We start from the raw sequence: 14,492 nt of genomic DNA, 5'->3' as shown, positions 1-14,492 counted from the left end.
ACGATTCTCATGTTCCCTGGGGATAGGCTAAAGCCTCCAGGGGTTGGGCTAGTGCCCTGGGAGATGGACTGGTGCCTTGGAAATGGGTGGTGACTTTTTGGCGGGCTTTTCTCTTTGGACCTGCGCACAAGAGCCCGATCTAGACAAAGAGATCGGTTTGGCACAATGGAGGTTTAGCACCATCTAGTGACCGCACGTATATTGCGGCTTTCCACAACTGGCTTCTTGGAGCCTCTCTTATCCCTGGAGTCTAGGACTTTCTAGTGGCTACCTGCAGTTCCCCTTGCCCCTCTCCTACAAGTTTCCATTTACTTTCCTGATCCTCTGTACTTCTCTCCTGTTCCTTCCAATACCTGTTCCTGTCCCCCTTTTTCCCTCTCCCTTCTCTCTCCACCCCAGGTCCCTCCTTACCTCTCGGTACTGTGATTACTGTGTTCTCCTTTCTATGTAGGATTGAAGAATCTACACTTTAGTTTTCTTCTTAATCTACATAAGGTATGTAGGTTGTAATGTGGTTATTCTGAGTTCTCGGGCTAAAGTCTATTTCTCAGTAAGTACATACCATGTGTGTTCTTTTGTGTCTGGGTTACAACATTCAGGATGATTTATTCTAGTTCCATCCATTTCCCTGTGAATTTCATGAAGCCATTGTTTTTAATAGCTGAGTAGTACTCCAGTGTGTAAATGTCCCACAATTTCTGTATCCATCCTTCTGTTGAGGGACATATGAGTTGTTTCCAGTTTCTGGCTATTATGAATAAGGCCACTATGAACATAGTGGAGCATGTGCCCTTGTTATATGTTTGATCTTTTTTTGGGGGTATATGCTTAGTAGTGGAATAGCACTCTTTACACTATTCCATCTATACCCATAGATAGGAATGACACTAACAACTCATCAGAAAAATGTGTTTGTGCTGTGAAGGGGTTATAAAACTAAGCAAACTGTAGAGAATGAATGACTCTGTTATGCTCAATCACAAATGTAATAGCTGTATCATTCTCTTTACCAAAGTTTCAGACATCATGGTAAATAGAAGGAAAAAATTCAAAGAGTCTGATGTAAGAGATTTCTTTCATGGATCTTTTCAAAAGAGAAAAGGAAATATTCATATTTAAAACCTGGTATTCTTAACCTTCACCTTCCCTAAAAGACATGATTTCCATGTGTAGCTCTGCATGTCCTGGAATTTTCTATATAATGCTGTCCTCAGCTCAGAGACCGGCCTGCCTCACCCTCTTCTTCTGGGATTAAAGACATTCATCACCACAGCCTGGTTAAAACTTGTTATTCTTTTTTTTTTAATTATTTTATTTTTTTATTTAGTTATTTACATTTCAGCCATTTGGATCCTTCTTTCTCAACTTCTTGAAGAGTGGTTCTCAACATTTTAAATTCTGCACCCCTGTAATGCAGTTCCTCATGCTGGGGTGGATCCCAACCGCAAAGACAGGTTTGTTGCTACTTGGTAACTATAATCGTGCAAATTTTATGAAATGTAATGTAAATATCTGACATTAACCCTTATGAGCATGTCATCTAGCCACAATGAGGTTTCCTCACATAGGTTATGAAACCTGTTATTGAAAGTTGGCCACAGAATCAGAGATATGCCACTGCCCCTGCTTATGCCTCTGCATAGGCACCTGCCCTGCCCAGGCCTAAGTACCTGCCTCTGCCTTTATACACTGCTGGAATTAAAGTATTGCAACTCCATTTTCTCAGGTTTGTGTGAGATGGTGTTTTGAGGGCTTTTTTTGTTTGTTTGGGTTTTTTGTTTTTGGTATTTGCGTTGTTTGTTTGTTTGTTTTTCCTGGCTTAGGTGGTGGTGATGGTAGGCTACTTATTTATTTTATCATTTTGTTTTTAGGAAAGATATGTTGTGAGTCTTTTAACAGAGAATGATTGGATTCTAGTGTTCCTGCTGACAGATGCCAGGTACAAGGATTGCAGGGATTCTCCATATCTGGATAGCACAGTATTATCATCTGAATTCTACCTATGATGCTTACCTGTACAAGGCTTAATCCCTAACCTTAGGATGCAACCTTATTTGAATATGGCACTGAAGCTAATCCAAAACTCTGAAATCCTGCAAAGGCTATAATCTCAAAATATAGAAAGCTAAACTAAACCAAAAACTCAAATCCATTAAATGTTAATGTTGAAACAATGAGGAACAAAAGTATCCAACTTCACTAGAAAAATAAAGATCAAAGAACAAGCCAAAATCAAAAGGGTTAGAGAACCAAATGCTGGTGACTCGGTCCAGAACAAGCAATGCCAGCAATAAAATCCTAGGTGGGGAAATGTATAACTTGTGTTGGTATTCATGTCAGCTAAGGCCATTGTGTACTATATATATATATATATATATATATATATATATATATATATATATATATATTTATTTATTATGACATATTTTCCTCAACTACATTTCCATTGCTATCCCAAAAGTCCCCCATACCCTCCCCCCCTACTTCCCTACCCACCCATTCCCTTTTTTTTTGGCCCTGGCATTCCCCTGTACTGGGGCATATAAAGTTTGCATGTCCAATGGGCCTCTCTTTCCAGTGATGGCCGACTAAGCCATCTTTAAATAAATATGCAGCTAGAGTCAAGAGCTCCGGGGTACTGGTTAGTTCATAATGTTCTTCCACCTATAGGGTTGCAGGTCCCTTTAGCTCCTTGGGTCCTTTCTCTTGCTCCTCCCTTGGGAGCCCTGTGATCCATCCACTAGTTGACTGTGAGCATCCACTTCTCTGTTTGCTAGGCCCCAGCATAGTCTCACAAGAGACAGCTATATCTGGGTCCTTTCAGCAAAATCTTGCTAGTGTATGCAGTGGTGTCAGCGTTTGGAAGCTGATTATGGGTACTGATCATTGTGTACTTTTAAAACTGAAGCCTTGTGATTGCCTGCTGAAAGGTATCACCAGGAACATTGTGGCAAAGTCATAATGCATCCTCAATGTTTCTACCTGATATGGAAACTTACATAACTCATGGGAATTGCATGCACACACACACAGAACCCAACAACTCAATTAGCCTGTGCCTGTTGTCTTCAACTCTGCACAGAATCCTGTTTCTCAACATGACTCTTATGCCACTTCACATTCTTAACATTAGTTTTTTGAAAGTTATTCATGGAAAAAGACTTGCTTTTGTCAGCTATTTTTCATCATGTGAGACAAGTATCCATAAATCCTGCTCCTTGAACCAAGTGCATAGGTGTTCTGAAACCAGAGCTACGCAGAATGTCGGGAGAATGATAATTGAACAGGTAGGGGAGGATCCTCCAAACTACTCTGAGCAATTGTTGATTATTTATTTATTTATTATTCCACTTTGAACATCGTTCTAGTAATTTAGAGAAAGATTCTTGAACTGTAAGCAGTAGACATGATATGAGATGTCTGAAGAGGCAATGCATTTAACTTGCAACCCTAAGACTTGGGATGAAAACCCCAACATGTAGAAAAATGTCAGAGGGAATGCCAGGCTTCTGTCAAGAACACTGTAGAGAATAAAAGTGGAGATCAGAAAATGTTTGGAAACTCTAGTGCCAGAAAGACAGGTTTATAAAGCTGCCAACCAGAAAGACACTGTCTAAAAGCAAGAAGCAACTCAAGAATTAACAGCAAAGTATTCTAATAACTTATGCTGTGGAACTATGGAAATACAGACAAAAAATTACACACACACACAAAATAAAAAACAAAACAAAACAAAACATAAAAGTGGCAATCCACAAGCATGTTATATCATTATTGGGACAGTACAATTTACTTGCAACATTCTTCTCTCTTTGAAGATGACATACTGAGGCTGAAGCCCTACCAGTCTCTGCTGAGGATGTTAGATAGTTCAGTCAGATCTGTGGTAATTCCTCAGGTGACGATGGTAAGTGGATGATTGGCGAAAGCGACGGCTACATAGGGAACAGACATAAGGCATTTCTCCTGTGTGAATCATCTCATGAGACTTCAGGTTGGTCTTGTGGCTGAAGGACTTTTCACATGTGCTGCACTTGAAAGGCTTTTCTGGCATGTGTATGATCTCATGGGTTCGGCGGTCAGAGACTCGTTTGAACATTTTCTGACAGGTGACACAAAGCAATTCACTCTTCTTATTGAGGTGAGTTTTCTGGTGGGATGAAAGGCTCCTGGCATGTTTGAACATCCTAGAACATTCTTCACACTTGTATAGTTTGGCATCTCTACAGAATCTCTTTTGATGACTTTTACATGGTAAGTTTGCCTCATGATTCTTACCAAGAAGGACAGGATCAGAGATAAGCTGCTCTTGCCTAGACTGCAACCCTGGTACCTCCCTAGGGTCTTTTTCAGAAAAACATTCCCCAAGTGACTCTTGCAGGCATGTAGATGTTCCTTGACTTGCTCTTGTAGAATCCTGAGGAAATCCATAAGGAATATCTCCCACCTCAGGCTCAGGATGATATATTCTCTTGTTAATGAAAAGGGAGTCTGACTTGTTCCTGGGAATATTATCACCACTATATACTTGAGTAGCTGCATTCCTGGAAGTGTTATAGCAATTGTTCTTGTCCTCAGAGATGTTTTCTCTGGATAAATCCTTTGGTTGTTCCTCCATGGTGACATCGGCAGTAGTCGGAGGACTCTGGATGTCTACATGATGACTGGGGGTGCCTTGACTTGCTCTTCTGGCACCATGAGGGAATTGACGAACAACATTCCCCTCTTCATGCTCAGGGTGCTGTTCTTTCTGGATGATAAGAAGGGAGTCCATTTCATTTCCACTACAGCTTTCACCAACATTTGCTTCAGTAGCATTACAAGAGTTGTTGCATTCATTTTCACTGTTTTCTTGTCCTTTGGAAAGAAGACAATGTATAAAAATGTACCCAAAATGGACCCCCTCAAAACATGACTCTTTTATTTAGGTTACCAACTAACCTGTGGCCAATAATCTATCTTGTGTGGTGTCTACTGGCATCTGCTCATTATCTGGTGTTGGCCTTGTTGCATATTGCTGTTGTTTCAAAAGCTTGATGACTTCTTTTAATGGCATGTTTTCAGAAAAGAGTGCTTCTTGTCCTTGCATTGAGACATGGACCTATAAGGGAAGACATGTTCTTCTTATGCACAAGCACGTGGATTGCAGACACCTAACCTCAACCTGATAGCACAGGGACACTGGAATATTGACTAGCTCATTTGTCTAGGCCTTAAGTCTAATGATCATTCCTGGCACTCACAAATTCTGACTTCTAAAGTCACTATAGATAATGTGTTTCCAAATGTCGAGTCATTGTCCCTAGAGACACACAAAGTTGTGTTCCTGTGAGCTCTGCCAACCATAGTTTCTTTAACTGGTCAACACATTGAAGGAGGATAAGCCTTCCTTAAACTGGCTAGCCCATGTTTTCAGATTGTCTTAACTTTATCTGATCTTTGTTTTGAATGTAGTGTCTCAAAGAATCACAAGGCCTGTTCTCAGGAACATGACTAGATATTAGGGGAGCAGTGTACTTAGTATGAAATTTTAAACTTAAAATAAAACTCAAAGAGTATATGCAGTATAATTCTTAACTTGTAAGGTGTGGTCAAAAGATTTAATTTAGCTGGGCTGTGTGGCACGTGCCTTTAATCCCAGAATTTGGAAGGCTGAAGAAAGAGGATTTCTGAGTTTGAGGCCAGGTCTATCTACAGAGTGAATTCCAGGACAGCCAGGGCTCCACAGAGAAATCCTGTCTCAACAAAACAAAACAAAACAAAAACAATCCCTAAAACAAAACCTAAAACCCAAAAACCATTTAACCTAACACTTGAGAAGCAGAGGGAGGGTAATTCCTCTGCTTACAAGGCCAAGGAAGACTACATAAAGAAACCATGCTGCAGCAGGGCAGTGGTGGCATACGCCTTTAATCCCAGCACTTAGGAGGCAGAGGCAGGCAGATTTCTGAGTTCTAGGACAGCCTGGTCTACAAAGTGAGTTCCAAGACAGCCAGGGCTATACAGAGAAACCCTGTCTCCAAAAATAAACAAACAAGCAAAAAAACAAACAAACCATGTTGTAAATCACAAATACAAGCAAGCAAGCAACCAGGAAATGAACCACACAACTAAACCAATAAAAATCTAAACAAAATATCTGAAATAGGAAGCATTTTTAATTGGTATGTAGGAATGCATGTATGGGGTGGTAGAATATTTTCAACTTTTCACAATTTCTGTAAATAACTAAGAATTTTGCAAATCACGGCTTTGAGAAAACATCTAACATAATTAAATATTTATTAGGTCTATCCAAATTTGAATGTTTGGACTGAAGCACCATTATGCATCACAGAAATTTTTATGGGTATGGTGCTGTTTTGTATACAGCACCAACCATATTTCAATATCAGAACTTTACCATTCTGACACCTCAGTTTTCTAGACAGAGATTCAATGATATGTAATAGCCAATTTGAGAATCCATCTAGTCAATTTAATCCCAAATTTTTGCCACACACTTCCACGGATCACAGGCTAGCACTGTGAACCCTGTGTATAAGTGTTCATGGCAGGATCTAACATAGTCCTCATGAATACTCAGTAAGCATCTCCAGGAACAAGCTGGGTCTCACACACAAGTTATCTCTTCTACATCCTTAAAGCCCTCCCCAGGACAATTCTTCATTCTCTCTACTAACATGTAAATAAACTAGACTTAGTTGTGCATGTCAAACCTAATTGATAGGCTCCTTTCTGCTATATTCATGATAATTTGAGGCAATCATTTTTCTTCAGTATAAATATTTTTGTTACAGAATATAATCTCCTTTGTAAAATACAACATAGACAAGCAATCAAAGAAAAAACAAAAAACAAAACAATACAAAACCCCCTACTTTTCCCAAACCCCAAATGTTTCTGCCTTTCCTTCTAGTAAGCCCCGGAGGAACTCACCATGACAGGAGGCTTCAAGCACTCATCAGTCAGACTCTCCATGAATCTCCTCATATCGCTACCACTGGCTTTCCACTTCTCTGTCAAAGCATACTTGTCCTTGCAGTGCCCAGTGAGGAGAAACTGCTCCAAGACCAGTTGAGAAATCATCTGCTCCTTAGTCTGCTTTTCTGGCTGCAACCAGGAGTTGAACATCTTCCAGAGACTTTGCAGCTCCTGAGTTGCCCAGCAGCCATTGTTACTTGGGGAAAAGTTTAGCTGAGCACTTGGTGAGTTAGAGATGTCTTCTGCCCACTGCACACCAGAACTATCAGTTGGAGTAAACTCTAAATTGTTGGTCTGAAGGTCTTTTGCTGGTGCCTGCTGTGAAGCCATTGTGGTGACAATGGTGTGAAAGATTCAACTATAGCAGTTTAGTATCTGTTTTGTGACTTTAGGAAAATGCTAACAGCTGATAGTGTACTGTAAAAGCTGTGAATTTAAAAAAGGAAGAAACACATAATTAATGTTAACAAAACACACACAAACCCAAATGAGATTTGTGTCACAGATGGTTTTATTGGTTCCTGACAGTAAATGTTTCACTATAGTCCTTTCAATCTGCTTGAATGGAATTGAAAATGGGCAAAACAACTGAAAAGTAGAAAATAAATTGACTCAATAACCAGAAAGTCCTGTATCTAGGGTGCTTAGATCTGTCATGAGATCTTAAGAACACAGCAATGTTGTCTGTTCCCCCTTTGGAAAAGATGGGAGTTATTTTGCTGTTCCTCAAATTTTAAGTTTCACCCTCTGTCTCATTCTAAAGTACCAGAGAATAATACGTTCATAAGAAAATATTTAAAATGAATAATCAGGAATATTAAATTCACAGAGAGGCAAACAAATATCCACACACATACCTGAATGGTTACCAACTCAGAGTTTTCTTTAGAGTTTAGAAAAATCAACCTCTTGATCAGGAAAGCTTCCAAAAGGCAATATTGAACTACTGAGATCTACCCATAATTGTGATGAATCTTCTCACAAGTCCACAAATAAACACACATACACACACATAAATAAACATATACTTACACATTCAAGACCACTAGGAAGGAAAGTTTACCTATTCCTCCACCTCACCTCTTTCTCCAGTGAACTTCTAGGGTGATGCCAAGAAGCCCAGGGAGGCACTGTGTGTCCCTGCCTTGGCTCTGCTTCATCTGAGGTTCTATTAGGATTGGTTCCCTTTTATAGGGCCTGGCTTCCGTTAGTCAGTTACTGATGACGATTAAATTCACACAGTGATTCTATCAAAACTCCTTTTCCTGGGTGGGGCAGATTACCTTTTTATCCATAGTACTCAAAGTAATAAAAATTGAATCAGGAGAGTCAGTAGTCCCCAGCACTGCCTATTAGGCCCAGAGATCCAAGGTCAGTCTGACCTAGGGGAACAGATAATGCCAAAAGGGGGCATCAAATACAAGCAAGCAAACAAAATAGGGAAAGACATCTTTTCCTGCTGATTGAATCACATAAGGAATCCTAACTCAGCTCTAGTTTTGCATCTCTAATGCAATGACTGACTCTTCTTTGGAAGAAGATCATCTCCTAATCAAGTGTTGTAAGTCACTGTAGTGAATGGAAATAGTACCACACTGAAGAGGAATTCCAAGATTGGCATTTATCTTCTATGACCTCTGATCCTGTGTTCTCACATAGTAGTCAATGGAAACTTGTTACAATTTGCTGTTTCCAGAGAGATTGGATCCTAAGTGCTTCAGTGAACTCTGTAGAATCCTTGCCAGTGGGATCAGATAGGGCAAGAAGAATCCAGAAGGTGTCTGTAGCACAATATAGTAAAGATGGAGGCTGAAGGGAACTTATGTCTTTTGGTAGAGAGGAATGTGCATTGCCTATTGGGAAAACATGGACATTATATGAGGACTGTATACTAGGGAGAGATTAAAATTTGTGGCAAAATGTGGTGGTCTTTGTTGTTCTCTCTTGTTTTCTCTATCTTTCCATCTCTCTCTCATGTTTGGTTTGTTCATTTGTTTTTTGTTTTGTTTGTTTTTTTACAAGTGTCTATATGGTATCCTAGTCTGCTCACAATCTCACTAACTTGTTCAGAATGATCTTGCACTACAATCCTATAACTTTTAACTCCTCAGTGCTGACATCCCAGAGTGACCTCACTACTTCACACATCCTTTTTTTTTTCTGTCTCTGTTTTCTTTTATTTCATCTAGAGACTATTTTTTCCCATGAATGCCTAGATATAATAGCCCTACTGTGTGGATCAGGTTGACCTGAAATTGACACATCCTTGCCATTAATTCCAGAGTGGTGGATTCAAAGGCGGTTGCCTTTGTGAATTGATTTGTCCAATCATGCTAATTGATAGGTTCAATTGTGACCCCTAAATTCACATGTTGATGTTTTATCTTCAAACACTGAGATTGTGCTGAAGTTCAGTCCAAAACATAGAACCTTAATTTCCCTTACCCCAAATAGGCTGGAAAATCAGTGATTTACAACTTCTAAAATCTTTTACATTCACAAAACCAAAAATTTTGAATGCTTAAACCTAAAGCTGCCCTTCACTTTATGGAAAAAAAAATGCCACACGACAAAGAAAGCACTACAAATTCTTCAAATGAATTAGCCATTTGTTAAAACAATGATTGACTCACCATGTAAAAATGTATCATTTGGTTTTTTTTTTTTGCTATTGATGATGTTCAGTATATTAATGAATTAATGCAATACTAACAAGAAGAAACATTCAGATGAAAGTGTTTTTTCATGAGAACAATAAACATTTTACTGTTGTTCACTATTTTCTTCCTGCATGTGAATTTCAAGGGCACAATTCAATTTAGCAATTAGATTACTTGAAGGAGGTTAGTGCCTTTAATCCCTGCTACACACTTAATCCTAGATCAGAAAACAGATGCAGAAGCATCTCTATCCATTTGAGGCAAGTCTGGATTTCAAATAGAGCTCAAACATAGCCAGGCTTGCATGAACAGAAGGTATCACCAAAAAAAAAAAAAAAAAAAGCTCAAAAGCATCAAGAAAAAGAAGAAGAAAAAGATGATAGAAGTAAGGTTGTCCTGGAACCGCTACTACTAGGAAGGTAGAAGCCATGCTTTTAAATCATTTTTTGGTTGTTGCTGTTGGAAGGGATCCATAATGCTAGCTTGTCCATATAAAAAAAAACACAATCTAGCTATTTTATTTACAAACTCAAGCCTAAATAAGGCAGATTTACAGCAATTCTAACTTATTCCCCAACGATCAAGTCCCTTATACTTGCTGTTTCTCTGTTCCAAGAATTTATATTTCATCTCTTCCCATGGCAGCCTACTCCACTTAAGTCTTCTTTCTTCTTTCTCTTCCTCTACCAGCAAACACTTCACTCAATCCTCAAATCCCACCTTTCTCCCTCAGATGACCAGTCATAGTGAAAGATCCTGGCAGAATGTAAAAGGACACAGAAGCCCTGAAATTGGCAAGATAGACGTCAGTGTTAGCAGAACTAGCTTCACTGATTTAGAAAAATAGAGGTGCACAGTGCTCTGGCCACTCCTTGAACCTGTGTGTCTGCCAATGTTCTGACCAGGTGTGTGCCCATTGCTGCACCTTCATTAGACTCTTTCCTTGTACCCCTCCCATACCCATTTCTTGAGAATAGACATTGTTTAGATCTGGAAATCCCCTAATCTCCCCCTTCTCCTTTCCCCCCTGAGGGCCTATAAAAACTGGGAACTCTTTCCCCTTGAGGACGACTCCTCTACCCCTGTGTGGGATATGAGTCGTCCCCAGAGCTCTGGCTTTCCCCGAATAAAGCCTCATGTGGTTTGCAACAAGCTCGGTCTGTCGTGAGTTCTTGGGTGTCCGCTATTGTCCTGAGGCCTGAGCGAGGGGCTCCTCTCGGAGTCTTTCATTTGGGGGCTCGTCCCGGGATTAGCGTGACCACCCACGTCTCCGAAGACCCACTTGGAGGTGAAATTTTTTGTCCAAAAATATTTCTGTAAGCTGGCTAGGTTCTGTGCTGAAATTTGCAGCCGCGATGTTTCGTGAGAAACAGAGACCTTTGCCTCAGGATGAGGCACTGAGTGTGAACAGCAGACGTGCTGGAATCACCGGCTGCTGCTCGCTCTGGGGGACACCCTGAGCGAGGGGAAGGACTCTAGGAGTCCATCTGAGGCGGGGAGTGTACTCCCTCGACCATCTGTATTTCTGAAGCCCTGAGCGAGGGGAAGGACTCTAGGAGTCCATCTGAGGCGGGGAGTGTACTCCCTTGACCATCTGTATTTCTGAAGCCCTGAGCGAGGGGAAGGACTCTAGGAGTCCGTCTGAGGCGGGGAGTGTACTCCCTCGACCATCTGCATTTCTGAGTTGGTTTTGTCTGTTTGATGGAAAACAGGCATCTGTCAGTGTGTGTTTGTTTTTTGTGTCTGTTTTCAGGCAGTTGTCAGTGTGTATTTGTTTTTTGTGTCTGTTTTCAGGTATTTGTCAGTGTGTGTATGTGTGTTTTCTGTGTTTGTTTTGTGTTTTCCGTGGTACTGGACGGACTGTAACGACCCCCCTAAGTTTGACTTTAGACCACTGGACTGAAGTTAGATCAAGGGCCCATAATCTTTTAGTAGAAATTAAGAAGGGACCTTGGCAGACTTTCTGCGCCTCCGAGTAGCCGACTTTTAATGTAAAATGGTCACTGGAAGGGACTTTTGGTTTACTCTTATCTTTAAAGTTAAAGCCATTGTTTTTCAGAGTGGACCTGGGTCCCACCTGGATCAACAGCCTTACCTCATTCAGAATTCACCGCCATAAATCAAACCATGGGTTCCCCCACGCCTCTCAGAGCCCTCCCCTGGCTGCTCCCATGCACTCGAGTGGGTCAGCCCAGGGCCCTCGCTTTCTGCCCTAAGAAGCAGTCCCTGCACCCGGCTCTGAGATTGCTAAAGGCACAGTCTGAGGACCGAGGACCTACAGCTGGGACCCGGAGCCGACAAGCCCAGAGTCCCCCAGCAGATGAAGCTCTTGACACCACTTCTGCCTTTTCCTTTGTGAGCTGTGGGCAACCTGCCCACAGACAGGCAGTCTCTGCAGACCCTCCAATATTGGCCTTTTTCATCGGCTGATCTGTACAATTAGAACGCTGGGTTCCCTCTGGACTGGCCAGATTAGAACTACAACACGGCACAAGGTAAGGAGAGGTTGACAGTTTACTGGCCGGGCTCCAGTCTAAAGGGAGCGATGAGACGCCCCACCAATTTGTCTAAGGTAAGAGAAGTGATGCAGGGCCTTACAGAACCCCCATCTGTTTTTTTAGAAAGATTGATAGAAGCTTATAGATACTATACTTCTTTTAACCCGACCTCTGAGGGTTAACAAGCCGCGGTTGCTATGGCTTTTAAAGATTACATGCCATGGCTTTACAAGATTTAGTTAAGGAGGCACAGAAGGTGTATCCCAAGGGAGAAACAGAGGGAGAATACAAGAGAAGAATTAGCAGGATTTTGGCTACAGTAGTAGGGGAACGTGAAGGAAGGAACAGGCCAGAGAACAGACAGGGTACTTGGGCAACAAGGAACCCAGACCTAAAAGAAGAAGATCTGTCCAGAAGATTTTAGAGAAAGACCAATGTGCCTATTGCAAGGAAAAAAGACATTGGGCATGAGAATGCCCAAAGAAAAAGGGAAGGGCCCCTAAGGTCCTGACTCTGAAAGATGATAAATAGGGGAGACGGAGCTCAGGCCCCCTCCCCGAGCTTAGGGTAACCCTGATGGTGAAAGAGACTCGAATGGATTTTTTAATTGACACAGGGGCAGAACATTCTGTGTTGAAACATCCACTGAGAAAATTAAAAAATAAAAGAACCATAGTGATTGGAGCCACTGGTCAGAAACAATACCCCTGGACCACTGCATGCACTGTAGATCTGGGGAAAGGCCAAGTGAGTCATTCCTTCTTGGTCATTCCTGAGTGTCCCACACCGCTTCTAGGAAGAGATCTGACTAAATTAAAGGCCCAGATCAGATTTACCTAAGAAGGGCCGAGAGTAACTTGGGAATCTCCCACCTCCGTAGTCTTAGCCCTGCAGCTTGAGGAAGAATACCGATTGCATGAAGGCATAAAGCAAACAGAGGTGCCAGACCTAAAAGACTGGTTGACTGCTTTCCCTAGAGCATGGGCAGAGACTGCAGGCATGGGAATGGCTGTCAGAGTTCCCCCTGTGGTTGTGGGACTGAAGATGGATGCAACCCCTATAGGAGTGCAACAATATCCAATGAGCCGTAAAGCAAGAGATGGAATCAGGCCACATATTCAGAGACTATTACAATTAGGTATTTTGGTACCTTGCCAGTCACCCTGGAATACTCCTTTACTGTCGGTAAAGAAACCTGGCACGAGTGACTACTGACCAGTCCAAGACCTGAGAGAGGTCAATAAGAGGGTCCAAGATATTCACCCAACTGTTCCTAATCCCTATAACCTCCTCAGCTCACTCCCTCCGGAGCGAAAATGGTATACAGTACTTGATTTAAAAGATGCTTTCTTTTGCCTGAAGTTACATCCCTCCAGCCAGCCCATATTCGCCTTTGAGTGGAGAGATCCTGACACTGGACAAACGGGACAATTGACCTGGATGTGGTAACCCCAGGAGTTCAAAAACTCCCCCACCCTTTTTGATGAGGCTCTACATCGAGATTTAGCTTCCTTCCGAGCTGAAAACTCCCAGGTAACTCTGCTTCAATATGTTGATGACTTGCTCCTTGCTGCAACCACGGAGAGAGAATGCTGGCAGGGAGCCAAGAGATTGCTAGAAGAACTGGGTGAGTTGGGTTACCGGGCCTCTGCTTAAAAAGCCCAGCTATGTCAGATGGAAGTGGTCTACTTGGAATATACCCTCCGGGATGGAAAACAGTGGCTGGCAGAGGCTAGAAAAAGGACTGTGACTCAAATACCAACTCCGGCTACTCCAAGACAGGTGAGAGAATTCTTGGGCACTGCTGGGTTCTGCAGACTTTGGATACCTGGGTTTACAACACTGGCTGCCCCCCCTGTACTGACCAAGGAAAGTGGAGAATTTAGAAGGAGGCCCTGCTGACTGCGCCAGCCTTGGCACTGCCAGATCTAACCAAGCCCTTCATCCTCTATGTTGATGAGAGGGCGGGGGTGGCCAGAGGAGTTCTTTCTCAGGCTCTAGGGCCGGGGGAGAGGCTGGTGGCATATTTGTCTAAGAAGCTGGACCCAGTGGCCAGTGGATGGCCCACACGTCTAAAGGCCGTTGCTACAGTAGCCCTACTCGTTAAGGATGCTGACAAATTAACTCTGGGACAGCAAATAACTGTGGTAGCCCCCCATTCTCTTGAAAGCATTATCCGTCAGCCCTCAGACCGATGGATGACAAATGCCTAGATGACTCACTACCAGAGTCTGTTGCTGACTGAATGGGTCGTGTTTGTTCCTCCTGCTATTCTCAACCCTGCCTGCAAAGTGATCTACGTGACCAGCCGTGGCCAGGTGTTCCAAACTGGTACACCGACGGAAGCAGT

The 14,492-nt window shown here is 42.2% G+C and overlaps 1 pseudogene; it reads right to left on the bottom strand.

Moving 5' to 3' along the window:
• Zscan4-ps3 (zinc finger and SCAN domain containing 4, pseudogene 3) lies at positions 3,319-8,123 on the bottom strand (annotated as a pseudogene).

Source organism: Mus musculus, chromosome 7, assembly GCF_000001635.26.
Source record: "Mus musculus strain C57BL/6J chromosome 7, GRCm38.p6 C57BL/6J".
NCBI lineage: Eukaryota > Metazoa > Chordata > Mammalia > Rodentia > Muridae > Mus > Mus musculus.
This window is presented reverse-complemented; position numbering and strand designations above follow the sequence as displayed.